Source organism: Bos taurus, chromosome 18, assembly GCF_002263795.3.
Source record: "Bos taurus isolate L1 Dominette 01449 registration number 42190680 breed Hereford chromosome 18, ARS-UCD2.0, whole genome shotgun sequence".
Lineage (NCBI taxonomy): Eukaryota > Metazoa > Chordata > Mammalia > Artiodactyla > Bovidae > Bos > Bos taurus.
This window is the reverse complement of record NC_037345.1, coordinates 21,437,944-21,458,229: the sequence shown is the minus strand read 5'-3', so window position 1 is coordinate 21,458,229 and position 20,286 is coordinate 21,437,944.

The following is a 20,286-nucleotide window of genomic DNA, read 5'->3' as shown; positions in this document are numbered from 1 at the left end:
GTGAATTGATTCCATTCCGTATACTCTTAGCTTTTAATATTACTATGACACAACAGTTTCAATCTATGTATAGAACAGCCTATTCAAAGCCATTTAGAATATAGGATAACAATGCCAAAATAATTTCAGTGTAAGTCTTTGATCTCCTCATTATAATGCCATTACCATACCATTATTAGCTAAGATTACAGTGACAAATCAATTTTAATTGAAGTCTTTGGAGATGCCATTTATAATGCTATTATCATGTGAATTTGCAATGGAAAAGTTACTTGAGCAAGCTTGTTGAAACAGAGTTATAATGCCACTATAATGGAAAATTTTGATGGCAAAATTATCCCAAGTCTATAGGGACTGGTGATTATCATATAAAACAATAGACCTTGAAAAAGATACTTCCTCCAAACCCCCAGTAATAAATCATGCTTTGGATAGTATCTACTGATCAAAGAATATCTTTCTCATAGAATGAGTTCACATAAAACATAGAGTTCTGAAGCACATAAAAGGCTCTCGTTTTACAGTTGAGAAACCAGACATAAAGAAGGACATGTGACTTGCCCAAGGTCATACAGTGAGTGCCAGACACTGAACTTAACCCCAGGTTCTCTGACTCTTAGTCTTCAGGTCTTTGACAAGATTTCAGCGGTCCTGGCTTTACCTTGTCTTTCAAGAACAGGACTCCAGGGACTTCCCTGGTGGTCCAGGGGTTAAGAATTTGCCTGCAATGCAGGGGACGCTGGTTCAATCCCTGGTTGGGGAATCAAGAGCCTACATGTCGTGGAGCAACAAAAGCAGCTCACTGCAGCTACATGCCACAACTAGAGAACTTCTTGTGCTACAAAGAAAATATCCTCATGGCTCAACAAAGATCACATATGCCGCAGCTAAGACCTTATGCAACCAAAAATGAAAAACAAACAAACCAAAACAGGTCTTCAGGAAAACAGACCGATGCTGAGATCAGCATCAGGCTAGGACAAGAGGAGAATTTCCAGATCATGGGGGTGTTGTGAGATATTCCTTTTGGACTAGAAGATCCTTGTAGAATTTTCAGTATGTAGGGATTCCAGGACTCCCAGTGTCAGGAAGTTGGGCCGTGCAGAAGTTGGGATTTCATCCTGGCTCCATGCTTTTCTGGGAGAAAATGCTTCTTTCCTAGAAGAGAAATTTAAACTCTTTCAGCTTTGAGTAGATGAAGACAGAAAGGGAAAAACATCACATTGCACGAAGGAGTTGCTTCATTCAGGCAACCAAGGACTTGCTAAACATAAAATTTTAGATTAGTTGTTGATGAAATAGAGTGTTTAATTCAATCACCCTGGGAAGTCACTGCCCCAAACTTGCTTCTTGTTAGAGGGGCTTCCATCCTCAGAGCATGTCTTGTATTGGCTCTCTTCTTACCTTAATTTGTCAAAAACCTAGCCAGCCTCCTATCACTTGAAAAAGCTTCCTCTGTTCCTAGTTCATGGCATCCCTTTACTCTCATTTCTCCCCCTTTTGCCCTGGCCCCCTTTTTAGCAGAAAGGGCAGGACTGTGCAGAGGGAATTCTTTCTTTCTCCCATATCCGTCTCTTTCCTGGACTATTCTACCATGGTCCAAACCTTCTGGCTCATTTGCTCTGAACTTGTTCATTCCTTGGAATGAGCATCTAACATTTTTGGAGGGCTTGCATGTGCCAGGTCCAGTGCTAATGACTTTACTTAGCGAATCTTGGGATAGCAATCACAATGTATGAACCCAGAGCCTCATGGAGTCACCTGTCCAGGATCACACCTCCAGCTCGAATATGACCTTGGAGCCTAAGCTCTTCACCACTGGTGTCTCAGAGCGGTTTAGTTTAGCATGGGGGCTGAGCGTTTCTGGAGCCACACAACTGTGTTCACATCTTGGCTCTACCACTCACTTGCTCTGTTACATTGAGCCAGCTACTTAACCTCCATGTTCTTTGGTTTTTTTCATTGTAGACATGAGGCTATAATAATATCTGGTGCCCAGACTCTGGGAGTCTTCATGTGTGCTAAGTTGCTTCAGTCATGTCTGACTCTTTGTGACCCCATGGACTGTAGCCCGCCAGGCTCATCTGTCCATGGGATTCTCCAGGCAAGAATACTGGAGTGGTTGCCATGCTCTCCTCCAGGGGCTCTTCCCGACCCAGGGATCAAACCTGAGTCTCTTCTGTCTCCTGCATTGGCAAGCGGGTTCTTTACCACTGGTGCCACCTGGGATGTCTGGGCACTGGGAGTCTGTAGGGGATAGCTTTGTGCTGCCTTCCTTTTCAATGACATGACAGATTCTCCAGATTCCTCAATGCTGGGCAAGGAGGAGAAGTGAGACACTGTAGCTCGGTGATTTTACACGCACTCCCCCACGCCAAGTGTGGATGTACACATTTGACACATGTGCACAACTTAAGGAAGAAAACTAGACCTCGGGGAAGGCTGTTCGCTGCTTTTGACTGGCAGATGACAATCTCAAAGGGGCAGGATTCAAGAGGATGAAATCAGGGATTATCCCCAAGTGGGATGAAAACCAGTTTCACAAAGTCAAGGCCAAAACATTAGTGTGCCTTACTGGCTGTGGGAAAAATGGTATAACTAATTACCCCAAACTAATTTGGCCATAAGTTAAGCTGTAGATATCTCCATACAATTCTCAAGGCCTCTGTCCCACAGCCATGGACTGAACAATGGCTCAGGAATGTCAGAATTCTGAGTTCTCATCCTTGCTCTGCTGCTGGTCTGTTCTGTGATTGTAGACCACTAATCCCCACCATGCCTCTACTTCCCTCTTGCCAAATACCAGTCCGTCTCCCTGGGTGATGTGGAGGGAAAACCAATAAAAAGGATTAGGGACAAGACCCACCCTCCAGATTGTTAATAAAAGTGGTATTTTGTACTCAATTATTTGCATCTAAACCCTTTATAGTCTCAGTTTGGTGGCCCCCACCCCCCATCTTTTTATTCTTGGATTTTTCTCCCCCTCCCCCGTGGAGAAGTTAAACACCATGTACAAGGCACAGTATCTTGCAGTGAAGTGAAAATCTGGATGGAGGGGAATTGGCCGCGCTGTGACATTTCAAGCAGTTGCCGTCCAAGGGAGATATTCACCTAAGGGATGCCCCCAGCCCAGCAAACAAAGAAGCAGTAGAGAAAATGCCACGGCAGCTCTGAGTCTCCCAATGTGACTTGACCGCTGCTGTCTGTGTTAGGCTGGCTAGTGCCTGAGCAAAGGTGATACAGAGATTCTGAATGCCAAGAAAAATAATAAAATTGCCAGTGTAACTCCAAGAGCAGAAATAATGAACACAGCACTGATTGAAATACATGATGTACTTTGCTTTAGAGATATTATTTGAATAACTGATGTTGTCGTGTGTCGGGCTATGGTTTCAAATGCATTCGATTATACATTTTCATGTTTCCCCCCACCAAACAGTCTTTCAGATCAGTATAAATTGCTGTATGTAGCAGGCATGTCTTGATCTTTAGCTGCCATGACAACAGGATACAAGAGAAATGCATTTTCATAACAATTGCTGGCAATGTTTAGTATCTCACTGTTACTTTGTGTCAGGGAAAGGCTGGCTTTGGGAAGAAAACAGCATTGTTTTCTTTAACTTGAAAGCTCTAGTTATAATAATTGAAAAAATAAGTAGAGAAATTGTTGTTTACAGGAAAAGTAGGTAGACGGAGGTAAAGCCTGGGGTATGGGATGAGGAGACAGTGAGAGAGATCTCTGCTTGGGAAGACGGTAACACCAATCAGTGGGAACATGGTATAAAGCTACCTAGAAAGTATGTAATTGGGTAATCAGATCAGCAAATTGAGTCAAATGATGTGATTTTAAGTGATATAATCAGTTTTCACAAGCTGGTAGAAATATGTATGTGTATCTTCCCCTCTCCATTTGTTTTAACCAAATCTTCTAAAATAACTCAGAGAGCACAAATCTGAGGAATTTTAGAAAAGAACACACTTTGGGGAGATATTGCACATTAAAAAAAAAAAAATCCAGGCAAACCTGTGCTCCAGCAAAAAGGCAGTGGGGTGGGCTTTTTTCTCCTGATTCTCTGAAATCTGTGTGTCTTACAACTAGTGGTCAGTGGTGAGGACCTATGATCTGTGCCCCCTCCATCCCCAGGTCCTCAGCCTGCCTTTTGTTTGTAGAAAAGCTTTAGCCAAAGAATAAGATTACATCCAAGAAGTGAGAAAATGCAGAAACAAAGGAAAACCTTAGAAAGAGATCCGATAGTAATAGTTTAGTCATTAAGCAAAGTCAAGGACCTTTAGTTGCTCCTCAAGGGTTATAGATAACATTCTGAGCCATAGCCTTTGAGCTGTCTTATAAGTATGGAAGTCTCCACCAGGTTCAATTAATACATGATGACCAAACTGTAGCCATGACATGTGCACGCATGCAAGCTAAGTCACTTCAGTTGTGTTTGACTGTCTGGGACCCCATGGACTGTAGTCTGCCAGGTTCCTCTGTCCATGGGATTCTCTAAGCAGGAATACTGGAGTGGGTTGCCATACCCTCCTCCAGGGGATCTTCCTGTCTTCGGGATAGACCCCGTGGTTCTTAAGTCACCTGCATTGGCAGGCGGGTTCTTTACCCCTAGTGCCGCCTGGGAAGCCCTCATTGGGTTTGGGGAGGGTTAAATGAGACAAGGCATGACAAGGACATCTTAAAGGACCTGCTACGTAATGAGTGTTCAAAATGTGGCTGCCGTCACTAGTAATGCTGCAGGATAATTTGACCAATGAAGAAAATCTGGATGACTCTTATTTCCTACACCAAGCTCTTCATGTTCCTTAATATTTGTTTTCAGAGTGTTTAGAGGAATTAGATAACTCTCAGATCACTGATGTCTTACAGTTCTTGGATCAGTCATGGTCCTGGCAGGAAACAGAATTGCCTCCAAAAGGATTTAACTAAAGAGAGTTCTAGGAAGGACTGACTTACCCAGGTGTGGGCAGAGTTAAGGGGCCAGTCAAGGATGCTGAGGTCTCTGGGAATCAATCACAGTGGGAAGGCTGAAGAAATAAAAAGGAAAAAGAAAAGGATTAGAATCTGGGAGAGATGGAGCCATAGGGGAGAAGCAACCATTGTCAGAGGCACAGCTCTGCAGCAGGGGAAATGAGGGAGAAATATCCTGGCCTTTTCTCCTCTCACCAGCTGATCTCTTGCTGGTGCCTCTCATTGGCTTCCTCTAACCAGAAGACAGACGGCAAAGATGCAGACCACAGGGATTAGCTGCGTGGAAGCACAGAGTGAGAGGGGCAAAAAAATGGGTCCTTGGAGGCAAATGGAAATGACGTCAACCAGCAATGCAGCCTCATCTGGGGGATACTGTGGGTTCTGTGCAGACCATGGTGATAATATAAATATTGCAGTAAAGCAAGCGGCATGAATTTTTTGGTTTCACAGCGTGAAAAAAGTTGTATTTCCACTCTAGTCTATGAAGTGTGTGATAGCATCATGCTTAAGAAAATATGTACATAACTTAATTAAAAATAACACTGTTGGAAAAATGGCACTGATGGTCTTCCTCTATGCAGGGTTGCCACAAACTCTCAATTTTTAAAAATGCAGTAACTGTGAAATACATTAAAGCAAAATTTCAATAAAATGAGGTATGTTTGTACAGTATTTATCTGTGCTTAGTGTGATTTTTTTTTTGTTTGTTTCTAGCATAGGCTTTTAAGACTTGCTATAGAACTGTTTGTTTTTTTGTCTATTATTTTCTCACCTCTCTGGTGAAATTACAAGTTCATTGAAGGCAAAGATTATGGCTTATTTCTCTTCCAGTCTAAAAGAGTTTGAGCACAAGGCAAAAATCAATGCTGACAATAAATAACTACTTATCTAATGGATGAAAAAATAATAATAGTCATTATTATAGCAGACAGGATTTACTATGTATTATGTGTAAACACTTACCATACTTTAGTAGATTGAATCCTCCTAACAGCCCTATGCAAGGTATTGTTATCAACTCCCACTTTGCAGATGAGGTAACTGAGGCCCACAGTGGTTGAGGAGTGTGACTAAATAGCCAATATGCTTCTTCTCAATGTCTCTGTAGAGAGGGAGAGAATGACTTTCATCACAGACCCCCAAAGACACAGGAGACAAAGAATAACATAGAAATTTAAGGCCAAGTGCGCTGGATAGGTTTTAGATCCTCCTTTCTCAGTAGGGCAGGGGTTCCTAGTCTTCTCTGTGAACATTTTAGGTGGTGAGTGAGTTATTATTTTAGGTGGTGTACATGATGTTGAATTGGATGGAGACACAGCTGTTCATTTTCAGTTCTCTCTCTTTTTGTTTTAGCTATAAAGTATTTTTAAAATTGAGCATAATTGATGTGCAACATTATATGTTACAGGTGTACAATATAGTGATTCACAATTTTTAAAGGTTATACTCCATTTATAGTTATTATAAAATATTGGCCATATTCTTTTTCAGTTCTCATTTAATCCTTCTGATTATACTAAGAAGAAAGTCTCAGATGGGTGCTAGCCTTTAACACCTAACACCTGCAAAATCTTCCTTTTTACGAAGACAGACTCAGACTCAGCCTTTGCAGGCAGCACGGTATCTATCTGGAATTTTAAGCACATATTTTTTTCTATTATAGGTGATATTTACTTTCCTTTTTAAATAGTGATATAAAATTTTCTTTAAAACAGCATTTACATTAAAAAGAAAGTGCCTTTCCAATGTAGAAGACAAGCTTATAGTTGCATGTGTGCAAGCCAAATTGCTTCAGTTGTGTCTGACTCTATGCGACCCCATGGACCACAGTCAGCCAGGCTCCTCTGTCCATGGGGATTTCTCAGGCAAGACTATTGGAGTTGCTAGACATCCTCCACGGGATCTTCCCGACCCAGTGATCAAACCTGCCTCTCTTATGTCTCCTGCTTTGGCAAGTGGGTTCTTTACCACTAGCACCACCTGGGAAGAAAGGGAAAAGGCAGGGGAGGGATAAAGGAATAGGAAGATGGGAAGTGACATATACACAGCACCATATACAAAATAGATAACTAATAGGGACCTACTGTAAGCACCGGGAATTCTATTCAATACTTTGTAATAATCTATATGGGAAAGAATCTGAAAAAGGAGTGGATATATGTAGTTGCATGTATTTGTATGTATGTAATTGTATGTACATATATGTATATATGTAATTGATTCACTTTGCTGTACAGCAGACACTAACTCAACATTGTAAATCAACTAAATTTCAATAAAAATTAAGAAGAAACGAGTTGCCAGTCCAGGTTCGATGCGCGATACTGGATGCTTGGGGCTGGTGCACTGGGACGACCCAGAGGGATGGTGTGGGGAGGGAGGAGGGAGGAGGGTTCAGGATGGGGGACACATGTATGCCTGTGGCGGATTCATTTTGATATTTGGCAAAACTAGTGCAATTATGTAAAGTTTAAAAATAAAATAAAATTTAAAAAAATTAATTAAAAAAAGAAAGTACCTTTAATGAAATGTATTAGAAAAATAATAATGTTGGTGCTATTCAGAATATAGCTTGATATTCTATTTAGGCAAAATCTTGGAAGTTTTGTGTGAATGTTAAAATTTGGGAAATATTTGCTTTAGGGAAAGAGACTCTGGGTGTGGGCAAATTGCATTCTAAGCTCTGGGTCCCTCTCCTTTGATGAACATTGTTCTGGGATAATTTGTATGTTTATTTCCTTTCGCCATCTTGCTCCTCATTTTTACTTACTTCCTACATAGATGAATGGAAATAGGCATAAATAAACTCTTTCTGTCCTAAATACTGAGGGCCACATCAGATCAATTCATAGATATCTCAGAAACTTTTGTCAAAGACTGTTGCAAGATGAATGGTGGCCCCCAAAGATATTAATAAATTCCCAGGACTGATAAATTTTACCTTATCTGGCAAAGACTTTGAAGATTTGGTAAGAATTTTTGAGGTGAGGAGTTTAGCCTGGATTATCTGTGTGGGCTCTAAACCCAAGCACAGGTGTCCTTATAAGAGAGAGACAGAGGGAGATTTGCTGCATACAGAGGGGAGGTGTGTGGAAACAGAGCAGAGACAGGTCTGAAGATGCTGGCCTTGAAGAGGACAGTGATGTGGCAAAAAGCCAAGGACTGCTGGCAGTAACTGGGGGAAGGAGCTGGAGGAAGCAAGAGAGGCTTTCCTAGAGCTTCTGGAGGGAGCACACCTCTGCAGACATCTTGATTTCTGCCCAGTGGTGTAGAATTCAGACTCCTGTCCTCCAGAACGGTGAAAGAATAAATTTTTGTTGTTGTAAGCCACCACATGTTTGATAGTATGTCACCACTGGAAATGAATCTGTTGCCATCGGAAATGAGTACAAAGCTGCCAGGAGGACCGGAGTGATCAAGATACCCTGGATATAGTGGTAAATGACCTGGAAATCATTTCACCCTTGCCTAATGCACTCAAGACTCAAAGTCCCAGTTGTGAATGATAGATGGTGTTGGGCTTAGGTCATGTGTCTCTGAGTCTCCCTCATTCCCACTGTCCTGGGCTGTGGAGAAGAAGGAACTGGATCTTTTGGTTTAAGTAATCATTAAGAACTACCCTTCTATGAAGACTGTAATCCACATCAGAGAGGTCTATCCCCCAAGGAAATTGCAGAGCTTTTAAAAAGAAGGAAAGGATGCTAAGTAGCACCCAAATTACAAACACCTATTACAGGTATTATTATAATTCTTCCTATAGTAGTTTACGATGGTGAACTCTAAACTCTATAGAGAAATAGGGAAGGAGAGATGTCAGGACTAGAATAGGCAAGAAAAGCCTCATGGAAAGGATGCTACTTTGATACCTGGATCCCGAGACCTGACCTGGGTTTAGAGGGAAGGAGAGATGGGCTCCCCTGGTGGCTCAGATAGTAGAGAATCTGGACTCCATCCCTGGGTTGGGAAGATCACCTGGAGAAGGGAATGGGAACTCACTCCGGAATTCTTGCCTGAAAATTCCATGGACAAAGGAACCTGGGGCTACAGTCCATGGGCACGACTTAGTGACTGACACTTTCACACTGATCAAGGAATCAGGAGGGAAGAAGAGTATTATCTTAAGGATTTTGGTCAGAAAACACATCCTATGGGTCTTTATCTTTTAGAGCTTCCTGGAACACTCTTTTTACCACAGGTGGCAAAAATAACACTGAATGTTTGAAATGTATTTTTCCTCTTTTCCCTTTGCATATCTCTTCATGGCATTCAGAAATGGACAGAGAGATGAGATATAAGGATTACGGAAACGTCTTTGCTCTCAGGAGTTTAAAAAATCAAATTGATAAAAGGAAGAGCAAATTCAATTGATTGATACGCCAGTCCTGATATTTCGGTTTCTATTTCCTCTACAAAAGAGATGATCTAAGATTGCCTGACATTCAGTTGTAAGTGACAAACAGAATTAGGAATGAGACTAATCTGAAGTGCCCTTACCTGAGTAACAGCATTGCTGTATTTTGGAACCATTCACACCATTAAGGGTGAATTCTAGAAAGGCAGTATTGCTACATTAGCCCTAAAGTTTACCCAACTTTAATCATTCGAAGGACACCTTCAAGATTTTTACTATATCACATACCATTAATACTGTTATATTCTTAAAATATTAAAAAAATCAACCCACCTTTCTTCTTTGGCAATGATGGCAAATAAAGATATCAAATCTCTGAATTGGGAGTTGGGGGAAATTAGTGTCACCCCTAAGGATCTAAATATTGGTGATCCTGTCATATTTCCATTCAATTTATCAGTCTGGCCCCTGGAGAAACAAGGTGGATTCTGGAGGCTGACAGGAGACTTCCACAAACATAAGCAAGTACTAGTCCCACTTGAAGCCACCATGTCGGACGGATATCTTTCCTAACATCTAAAAGCCCTTCAGTTACATAGTATACAGCTATTAATTTGGTGAATGTGTTCTTTTCATCTTAATCAGAAAATAGGATCAGAAATATTTTGCATTCATAAGCAACAGGCAACAAAAAACATTTATAGTTTTGCCCCAGTCTATTTAACTCTCCTGCCCTCTGTCATGCTGCTGCTGCTAAGTCGCTTCAGTCATGTCCGACTCTGTGCAACCCCACAGACAGCAGCCCACCAGGCTTCCCCGTCCCTGGGATTCTCCAGGCAAGAACACTGGAGTGGGTTGCCATTTCCTTCTCCAATGCATGAAAGTGAAAAGTGAAAGTGAAGTCGCTCAGTCGTGTCCGACCCTCAGCAACCCCATGGACTGTAGCCTTCCAGGCTCCTCCGTCCATGGGATTTTCCAGGCAAGAGTACTGGAGTGGGGTGCCATTGCCTTCTCCAGCCCTCTGTCATAAGATAGTCTAAAAAGATTCTGACATTTGGGAATCCTATATAATATTATATTGATTTACTATATTGATGATGTTATACTAATCGGATTAGATGAGCAAGAAACAGCTAGAATGATGGAGAATGTGTTCCAGAGCATAAAAGGCAAAAACCTATAAAGATTCAGAGGCCTGAATCAGTTAAGTTTTTAAGGATCCAGGAGTCAGGGGAATATCAGGAAATCCCTTCCAAAGTAAAAGAAAAATTATTGCATCTTAAAATTATTTTTATTTAAAATTTTTATTTATTTTTTGCCTGCCCACTGCGTCATGCAGAATCGTAGTTCCTCAAACAGGGATTGAACCTGTGCCCCCTGCATTGGGAGTGTGGAGTTTTAACCACTGGAATGTTAGAGAACTCCCAAATTATTGCATCTTTAAATTATTGATTGTATCTTATCATGAAGGAGTAAGCCTGGTAGCCACTGTAGATTCTGGAAAATCTTCCTGTAGCCTGTATAACAGGTGTCACGGTGGACTGCTAGCTTTGAGTGGTGCCTGAAGCAGGAAATGGCTCTGCAGCAAGTTCAGCTGTGGTACAGTGAGTCATGTGACCATACTGCCTGGCAGGACTTCTTCATGGTGGTGGGAAGAAAGGACACAGCAAGAATCCCTTTGAACTACATGCTGTAGCGGCTGCCTGAGCACTTCAGATTCCTTCTGCTCCAGAGAATGTGATACAAGAAATGAGTTCCCACTGGGTGGAAGCACTTGACCTCGATACCAGGAGACATCACAACGGGCATGGAGGAATGTGTGTGGCATCCAGTGATCGTCTTGCCTGCCTCTTCCTCTCCCTCCCTCAACTGTGATGGTAAATGCACACATGTGCTCATCTTGGCCTGGGAAGGACATAGTGACCAGGAGCTCACCCCCTTCTGTGATGGGGTCCAGCAATGTGGTCCACTGAGACCTGCACAGGCGGTAATTGAGGAAAATCCAGAATGGATCGTGGAGGAAAGAGATGATGAGAATCAGTGTGGCTCCAAGACCAGCTGCAGGAGTGGAGTCTATTTCATTCCACTAACCTTTATCTCTGTGTTTCCCCCAGGGAGGCCCACTGGAATCCTGGAAGAGCAGTCCTTGAACAAAATTGGTGAAGTTGGGGACTTCCCTGGTGGTCCAATGGTGAAGAATCCACCTACAGATGCTGGAGACACAGGTTCCATCCCTGGTCTGGGAAGATCCAACGTGCTGCAGGACAGCTTAGTCTGAGTGCCACGACTACTGAAGCCCACATGCCTAGAGCCTGCGACCTGCAACAAGAGAGGCCACTGCAATGAGAAGCCCGCACAACGCGACGAAGTGTAGCCTCAGCTTACCGCAACTAGAGAAAGCCCGAGAATGGCGACAAAGACCCAGCACAGCCAAAAATAAATAAATGAATAAATAAAATTAAAAAATGATGAGTGGATCTGAGCAGTGACAAATGTGCACTGTGGTGAATGTTGACATGTACCGCTCAGACCCTCCTTTCAGAGAAGGATGTGTTTCCCCAGCAGCTAGGAGGGCTCTTAGGAGGCAGCCTGTAACTCTCAGCTCCTTCAGCTGCAGAGAACCTTCTTGCCTTTCCCAGGAAAGCCCACACCCAATGACAGGTCATGGCAGGAGTATAAAGCATTTCAGCCCCTTGTGGGACAGCTCTGATTTACCATGTAGGTTCCAGACCTCCCCGCTCAGTTGGCCCAGGCTCTGATGGGACTACATTGCTGTATAACTTCCCTCTCTGCCCCCTGCCCTGGTCCTGATCCTATCCTCTTCCATCCACAGATGTTGATCCCTGGAGTTCTTTGAGAGATATAGAAAGCTCTTGGAAACCTCACAATCCCTGGCTTTCTTCCTCCCTCCCTCCCTCTCTTTCTTTCTTTTCTAGTGGGAAAATATGGACTCCTAACCTGTGGAAATACTGAGCCATTCAGATAATCAGTGTTCAGAAGTCCTAGAGAAATCATATGGATGAGAAATTTCTCCTCAATGATTGAACACCATTTCAGACAAAATTTTGGGGGATGTGGTACTGAACAGGATGTGTGTCCCAACTGGGATTTCTTCTCAGCAAAATGGTAATTCAAAAGACATTTATTTTTGGTGCTCAATAGCCAATTAAAAAATTTTTTAAATGTGTTTCTTTATTTTTGGCTGTGCTGGGTCTTTGTTGCTGTGCACAGGCTTTCTCTAGCTGTGAGCAGGGACTACTCTCTGGTGTATGTGACAAATAGATTCACATGTATGGATGTGTGCTTTGGCAGGTGGCTTCTTAAACAGTGAACCACTGGAGAAGTCCTACATTAACTTTCTGTGAGCACACAGCTGGTGCAGAGGGAAGGCATTGAAGCAGGATGTGGGTTCAAATCCTGACTCCTTAGCAGACTTATGACTGGGCTTCATTCTCTATTTTAGTTCCCTCATTTGTAAAATGGGCTTCCCTGGTAGCTGAGTTGGTAAAGAATCTGCCTGCAGTGCAGAAGACCTGGGTTTGATACCTGAGTCAGGAAGATCCCCTAGAGAAGGAAATGGCAAACCACTCCAGTATTCTTGCCTGGAAAAATCCCCTGTACAGAGGAGCCTGGTGGGCTACAGTCCATGGGATTGCAAGAGTCGAACACGACTTAGTGACTAAACCACCATTTGTAAAATGAGCAAATAGAACCTTCTTTAAAGATTATGGGAACTAGAGTGTACATAAAGCCCCAGTAGTATCTGATAAGAAATTAGCTGTCAATAAGTAATCATTAAAAATATTATTTATTTTTAGCTCCTTCTTTTCATTTTTAAATGTGCAGCCTATTATTTCAGGGAAGAAAGTAATTTGATTAATGCTTGTACATTAAGATTTTAGGGATTTAATGTGCCAGTTCTTCCCAGGGAAATTGCATTTTTAAAAAGGAGGAACTGGGATATCTGAATAAAGGAATGACATGTTGATGGTATGCATTTGGGGGAACAGGGGCCCTTAGATTAAATCTTGTAAAGGAAAATGTTCTCTATGTCTGGGAAAAGTTGACTCGCTCAGCTTTCAATGAAGAGGAAAGATAAAATTTTCCACCTAAGGAGAACTAGTCTCCCCCTGCCATCTATGTTGAGAAGAGTTTGCCTACATCTTGCTTTTTTCAAGTGGGACAACTAAAATATCTTCTAGCTATTTGTTCCAGTAGTTCAATATATATTCTTGGTTATATCAAATATTTGATATTTTAGGAAATCAGCCTTGTTAAATTAAACTGGATAAGATGGCATTTTAAGGTCACCTTGGTATGATCAAACATGATGCTGACATTTACAATCCATTTCCATTGCTTCTCACATGTTTCCTTGTCAGTTAAATCCAGACTCTTGAAATTTAAAGGCGTTTCAAATCTAATAATGCAATTATAAATATAGTACTAAAATCACTCACTGCCTACTGATTTTCATGCAAGTTGCAAAATCTTCATAGGTCCTATTACTTCATTAAAAATGTTAAAAAATAGCTTAATTATGTTACCTGTACAAGTATAAACAAGTATATGTATTAAATGTTGTATATCTATTCCTTCAATTTAAGATTTTTGCTCATATAAAAACCAAAATACATTTGTAATTTTCTTTTTATTTAATGTGTGATGAAATTAAATCAGTTTATTTAATTGTACATTAAATAAAAAGAAAACTAAAAATTGAAAAACATTTAATTGACAACATTAATTTAAGGTGATAGAAAGCATGGCTTTGCAGAAACCACACTATCACACATGGAATGCATCTGGGACACGCTGCTATGGTCAGGTTTTTGGCAGGTGGAGATTCTTTCATTCTTATGGGCTCAGTGATGACTCAGTTCTCACATAAGATGTTTCCATTCTAACTACTGTGCAACTTTCATATCAAGTTTGCCATGTCACTATCTGGTTTCCTGTTGAAAGCACCTTTTAAAAATGAAGTAGTCCTCTACTTTTTCCTGGATAGATCACTATTAACTCAGTGCCCAACTTAGTCACAGAAATTGTGTGGGCATAATTAGGGCAAAGGTGGCTATCCAGGTGATCCAGATTAAAAAAATGCTTAATATTTACAAATGCTTATAAAATGCAGCTGAAATTATCATAGACCTATTTAAGTTCTGAGTCCATAGTCCTCTTCATGAGTCCATAGACCTCTTTTTAAGAAATACTCATTATAAATTTATTTACAAAACAGAAATAGACTCACAGACACAGGAAACAAACTTGTGGCTGCTAAAGGGGATAGCAGGGGGTAGGGGTGGGAGGAGGAGAGACAAATTAGGAATTTGGGATTAACATATACACACTACTATACATAAAATAGGTAAAAAACAGGGACCTACAGTATAGCAGGGGAACTGTAGTCGGTAATTTGTTATAACCCATATGAGAAAAGAATCGGAAAATATGTGCATATATCTAAACATATATATACACACACATATATAAAACTGAATCATTTTGCTGTATACCTGAAACTAGCACTACATTGTCAATTAACTGTACTTCAATTAAAAACAATGGTTAAAGAAATTAAAAGGAGAAGTTCCCTGGTGGTCCAAGTGGTTTAGGACGTGGTGCTCCCACGGCTGTGGCCTGGGTTCAATCTGTGGTCCGGGAACTAAGATTCCTCAGTTGTGTGGCGCAACCAAAAAAAAAATTAAAAATAGAAATACTGATTATAAAATGTAAATGAAACAAAATATCATAACATAGTTCTCCATTGGAAATGCAGTGAGGAAAGTATATATAATTAATCTTCTTTCATACAGCCCTGGCTAGGACCTTTAGCAAGTGTTAAGTATAAAGAAGTAACAAGTATTTTTGTTTCTGCCTTTAAAGAGACCATGTGTATATAATGTTGTAGTTTTATATATGATTCTTAAAATGTCCATTTATTACTTGTTTTTGACTGTGCTGGGCCTTGCTGATGCGCACGGGCTCTCTCTAGGTGTCGCTTCACTGCGGTGCACGGGCTTCTCACTGCAGTGGCTTTTTTCGTTGTGGAGCACAGGTTCTAGAGCCCCTGGGCTCAGTGGTTGTAGCACATGGGCTCAGTTGTTCCGCAGCAGGTAGACTCTGCCAGGACCAGGGATAGAACCTGTGTTCCCTGCGTTGGCAGGCAGAGTCTCAACCACTGTACCACCGGGGAAGTCCTAGATATATATTTACTGTAGGCTTTTGATAGTAAAGAAGTGCTCCCTCTTCTGTGTGTGCTAAGTCACTCAGTTGTGTCCGACTCTTTGCGACCCCATGGGCTTAGTCTGCCAGGTTCCTCTCTCCATGGAATTCTCCACGCAAGAATACTGGAGTGGATTGAAAATTTCCACTCCAGGGTATCTTCCCAACCCAGGGATTGAATCCACGTCTCCTGCGTCTCCTGCATTGGTAGGTGGATTCTCTACCACTGAGCCACAGTTTGCTAAAAGTTTTTCTGCCCCTATTACTTATTTAGATTATTATATATTTTTAACTGTTAGTATGATGAATTATGTTAGATTTTCTAATTTTTAAAAGCTGTATTTTTAATTTTTAATGAAGTATAGTTTAAAAAATTTTTCTGTTATTGTTATTTTACTTATTTTTATGTTTTGACTGTGCCATGTTGAATGTGGGAAGTGGAATCGTAGTTCCATGACCAGACATCGAACCCACGCCCACTGCATTGGAATTACAGTCTTAACAACTGGATCACCAGGGACGTTCCCTGAGGTATAGTTAATTTACAATATCATGTTAGTTTCAGGTGTACAGCACAATAATTCATATATATATATATGTACACACACATACATATATGCTTATGTATATATATATATATATTCTTTTTCAGATTCTTTTCCCTTGTAGATTATTACAAAATATTGAGTATAGTTCCCATCCTTGTTGCTTATCTACTTTATAGATAATACTCTGTATATGTTAATCCCAACCTCCTAGTTTATCCCTCTCAGATTTTCTAATGTTAAGCCAACCTTGCATTCCTGGAATAAACTTTGCTTGGTTATAATATTAAATATTTTATGCATGCCGGCATTTGGTTTGTTAATATCTCATTTAGGATTTCTGTAGCTTTAGAAGTCAGTTTGATGTATAATTTTCTTTTTTTTTCCTGCCCTTGTCTGGTTTTCGTTTTGAAGTTATATTACTCTCATGAACTGAAACGCTCATAAAAGGGGAATTCTTTCTTCTTGTTTTCCACTTAGCTGTTTATAACAGTTAGACCTAATCTCTTCTAACTTCAGTTTCCTAATTTGGAAAATGGAAATGCCAACTTCATATATATATATATAATATCTCATTTAGGATTTCTGTAGCTTTAGAAGTCAGTTTGATGTATAATTTTCTTTTTTTTTCCTGCCCTTGTCTGGTTTTCGTTTTGAAGTTATATTACTCTCATGAACTGAAACGCTCATAAAAGGGGAATTCTTTCTTCTTGTTTTCCACTTAGCTGTTTATAACAGTTAGACCTAATCTCTTCTAACTTCAGTTTCCTAATTTGGAAAATTGAAATGCCAACTTCATATATATATATATATATATATATATATATATACATACATATAGAAAGTGAAGTTGCTCAGTCATGTCTGACTCTTTGCAACCCCATGGACTGTAGCCTACTAGGTTCCTCTGTCCATGGAATTTTCCAGGTAAGAGTACCGTAGTGGGTTGCCATTTCCTTCTCCAGGGGAATCTTCCCTACCCAGGGATCAAACCCAGGTCTCCCTCATTGCAGGCAGACACTTTACCATCTGAGCCACCAGGGAAACTTGAGCCACAAATTAATTAATTAGTTTTTTGGCAGCACCGGGCCTTTGTTGCTGTGTGTGGGCTTTCTCTAGCTGTGACAAAGGGGCTTTGTTGCAGCGTGCGGGCTTCTCATTGCGGTGACTGCTGTTGTTGCAGGGCTTGGGCTCTAGAGCACCCAGACTCCAGAGTTGCAGCTTGTGGGCATAGTTACTTTTCAGAATGTGGAATCTTCCCAGATCAAGACTCGAACCCATGTCCCCTGCATTGGCAGGCAGATTCTCAACCACTGGACCACAAGGAAAGTTTCCATAGAGATATTCTGAGGATTAAAAGAGTTAAAATAAATAAAGCACTTAGAACAGTGTCCATAACACAATAAGAAGTCTTTTAGTTTTAGCTATCATTGCTATTATTCTACTCACTGAAATTTTATAAAGAGAGGGATGATATATTCCTGAAGGTTGGGTAAATCAGCCAATATTCATTTTCAGTTTTTTTGAATTGCTTTTGTTGAGTTACATTTTTCTAGCAGTTTGTCCATTTCATCTATATCTTCAAATGTAGTGGTCTAATGATTATAATGTACTCATATTGATATTTGGGTATTGTTTTATCTGTGTTTATGGCTCATTTTTCACTGTTAATATCACTTTTGGGGGTGTTGGATACTTAGCTCATTCAATTTTACTTTTCATATATATATATATGTATACATATTTGCTTTAATCACACTCTATAGTCCTGATTGGTAGTGTTTTTCATTGTTACTGAGTTTTTAATTTCCATTGTAATTTCTTACTTGGTCCATGAATTCATTATATTTATAAATTAACATTTCCAAGCATGTAAGATTTTTATGATTTTCTTTTTTGTTATTGAATTTTAATTGTGTTGTCATCAAAGACCATGGTCTTTATAATATTACTCTCTTTCAATATCCATAATACATTTGTTTGTTTTATATACTCCCCCTCTGGAATATGATTTTCATGAAGAAAGGAATTTGTTCATGTTGCTATCCTGTCTCCAGTATTTAGAATGGTGTTTGGCACATAGCTATAGCCAGCATTTGTTGAATGAAAACAATGCTGATAGTAATGCCTGGTGATTAGAATCTGTTTCTTCTAGATGGTCTTTCTTGGCCACTTAGGAGATGCTGCAAATTCTCACAGGGCTCCAGTCCACATCCATAAACTTGGTTTCATGGCTTATATCCATGCGTGTGTGCGTGCTCAGTTACTCAGTTGTGTCTAACTCTTTGTGACCCCATGGACTGTAGCCCACCAGTCTCCTCTGTCCATGGAATTTCCCAGGCAAGAATACTGGAGTGGCTTGCCATTTTTTTCTCTAGGCAATCTTCCCCACCCAGGGATCAAACCTGAGTCTCCTGCAGCTCCTGCAATGCAGGCAGATTCTTTACCACTGAGCCACATGGAAAGCCCGGCTTATATCCATATGTGTCTGATAACTAGTGAAAAGTCTTAAGCATTAAAGTTCTGAAGACCTAATGTATAGCATGGTGACTCTAGTTAATAATACTGTATTATGTACTGAAAATTTGCCAAGAGAGTAGATTTCAAGTTTTCTAACCACCTAGACAAAAACTGGTAATTATAGGAGGTAATGAATATGCTAATTAGCTTGATTATGATAATCATTTAACAATGTATACTTTTCAAAACATTGCACTATATAACTTAAATATATAGAATTTAAATTTGTCAAAAACCAAGTAAAACTTAGAAGGCTATGTCTACTTCCAAATTAATTGAGTCTGATCGGCTCATTTTCAGCACCCAGGCACTGATATGACTTCTGCCCACAGATGAAGAGGTTAACCAAAGGAGAACTGGGAATTCACATGAAAAGTTTTTGTTTCCCGTATTTAATGGTCTCCACGAAACAATATTCATGCACTCTGTCAAGCAGTTACAGACTAGAGACAGCTAGCCATTACTCAGCTTGGTGTATCAAATAGATATTTTTGAAAATCTACAATCTTTGAAAAATTTTATTCTTCAGACAACTTTGCCTTTGAAAACTCTGTATATCTTAGAAGCAGTTTTATAATGTCAGTAGTTTCCCGTGATTGATAGTCACAGCATACTGAGCTCACAGAGACATTAAAAATGTGACATAGAAAAAGGGAAAAAAAAAGCACTTTACAATATTGGATTCTGTAGCAGTAAGTAATCTGTTCTTGGCTTTCCTTCCCTCTATGGAGGGTTTTTTCCCCCTCCTCTTCTGAAAGGTCTGTGTTTTATTACATTCTAGTTTTGGACATACTAATAAAATATATTTTTCTGTGCTTGCCAGAATCCTAGTTCTCAACATAGACAGAATTATTGAATAAGTGCTGTAATTCTGATCCTTTTTCGAATGCCCAAACCCCAAATTAAAAGAACAGAAACAAAAAAGTCATCAAGAGGTAGAAACACCAGGTGAGAACTCCGGCACTGACAGGTCTTTCCTGGGGGGCGGCGGGGGTACCTGTGTGCCGTATACTCTCACAAAGACGGAGGCGCTTCCATTACTGGGGCGGGGCGGCTGAAGGTCAGGGCTGAGCGATACGGAAGTGAGATGGTCTGAGGATCATTTCTGGAACCCAGGGAAGTTACTTTTTCTGAATGTGGAAGCAATTTATTATTTTCTCTAACTAGAGTGTCCTGTGAATAAGTTACATAGGACAACTCTACAACCAATAGACCTGGGAATGTAATGGCTCATCATAGAAGCTTATTTCGTGATTAAAAACTCTCTGGGAGGAGGGTTCAGGATGGGGAACACATGTATGGGGAATCCTGTGGCGGATTCATTTTGATATTTGGCAAAACTAATACAATTATGTAAAGTTTAAAAATAAAATAAAATTAAAACAAAAACCAAAAAACTCTCTGGGATTGGTGTTCGTGTTGACAGGGCATCTCTGACAAACTCACTCAGGAACTCAGATTCCTTCCATCTTGGGGTCCGTTCTCCAACTATCCAACCATGTTTTCAAACACAGGGCTCAAAAAGCAGGGCTTTGTAATCTGGGAGACCTGGATTTGAGCCCCACCTGAGCCACTTTGTAGCTCTGTGCCCTTGCGAAATTTGTTCAATCAATCTGTGTCTTACTTTCCTCTTCTGGAAGGTGAGGATCATTATGGTTCCTCAG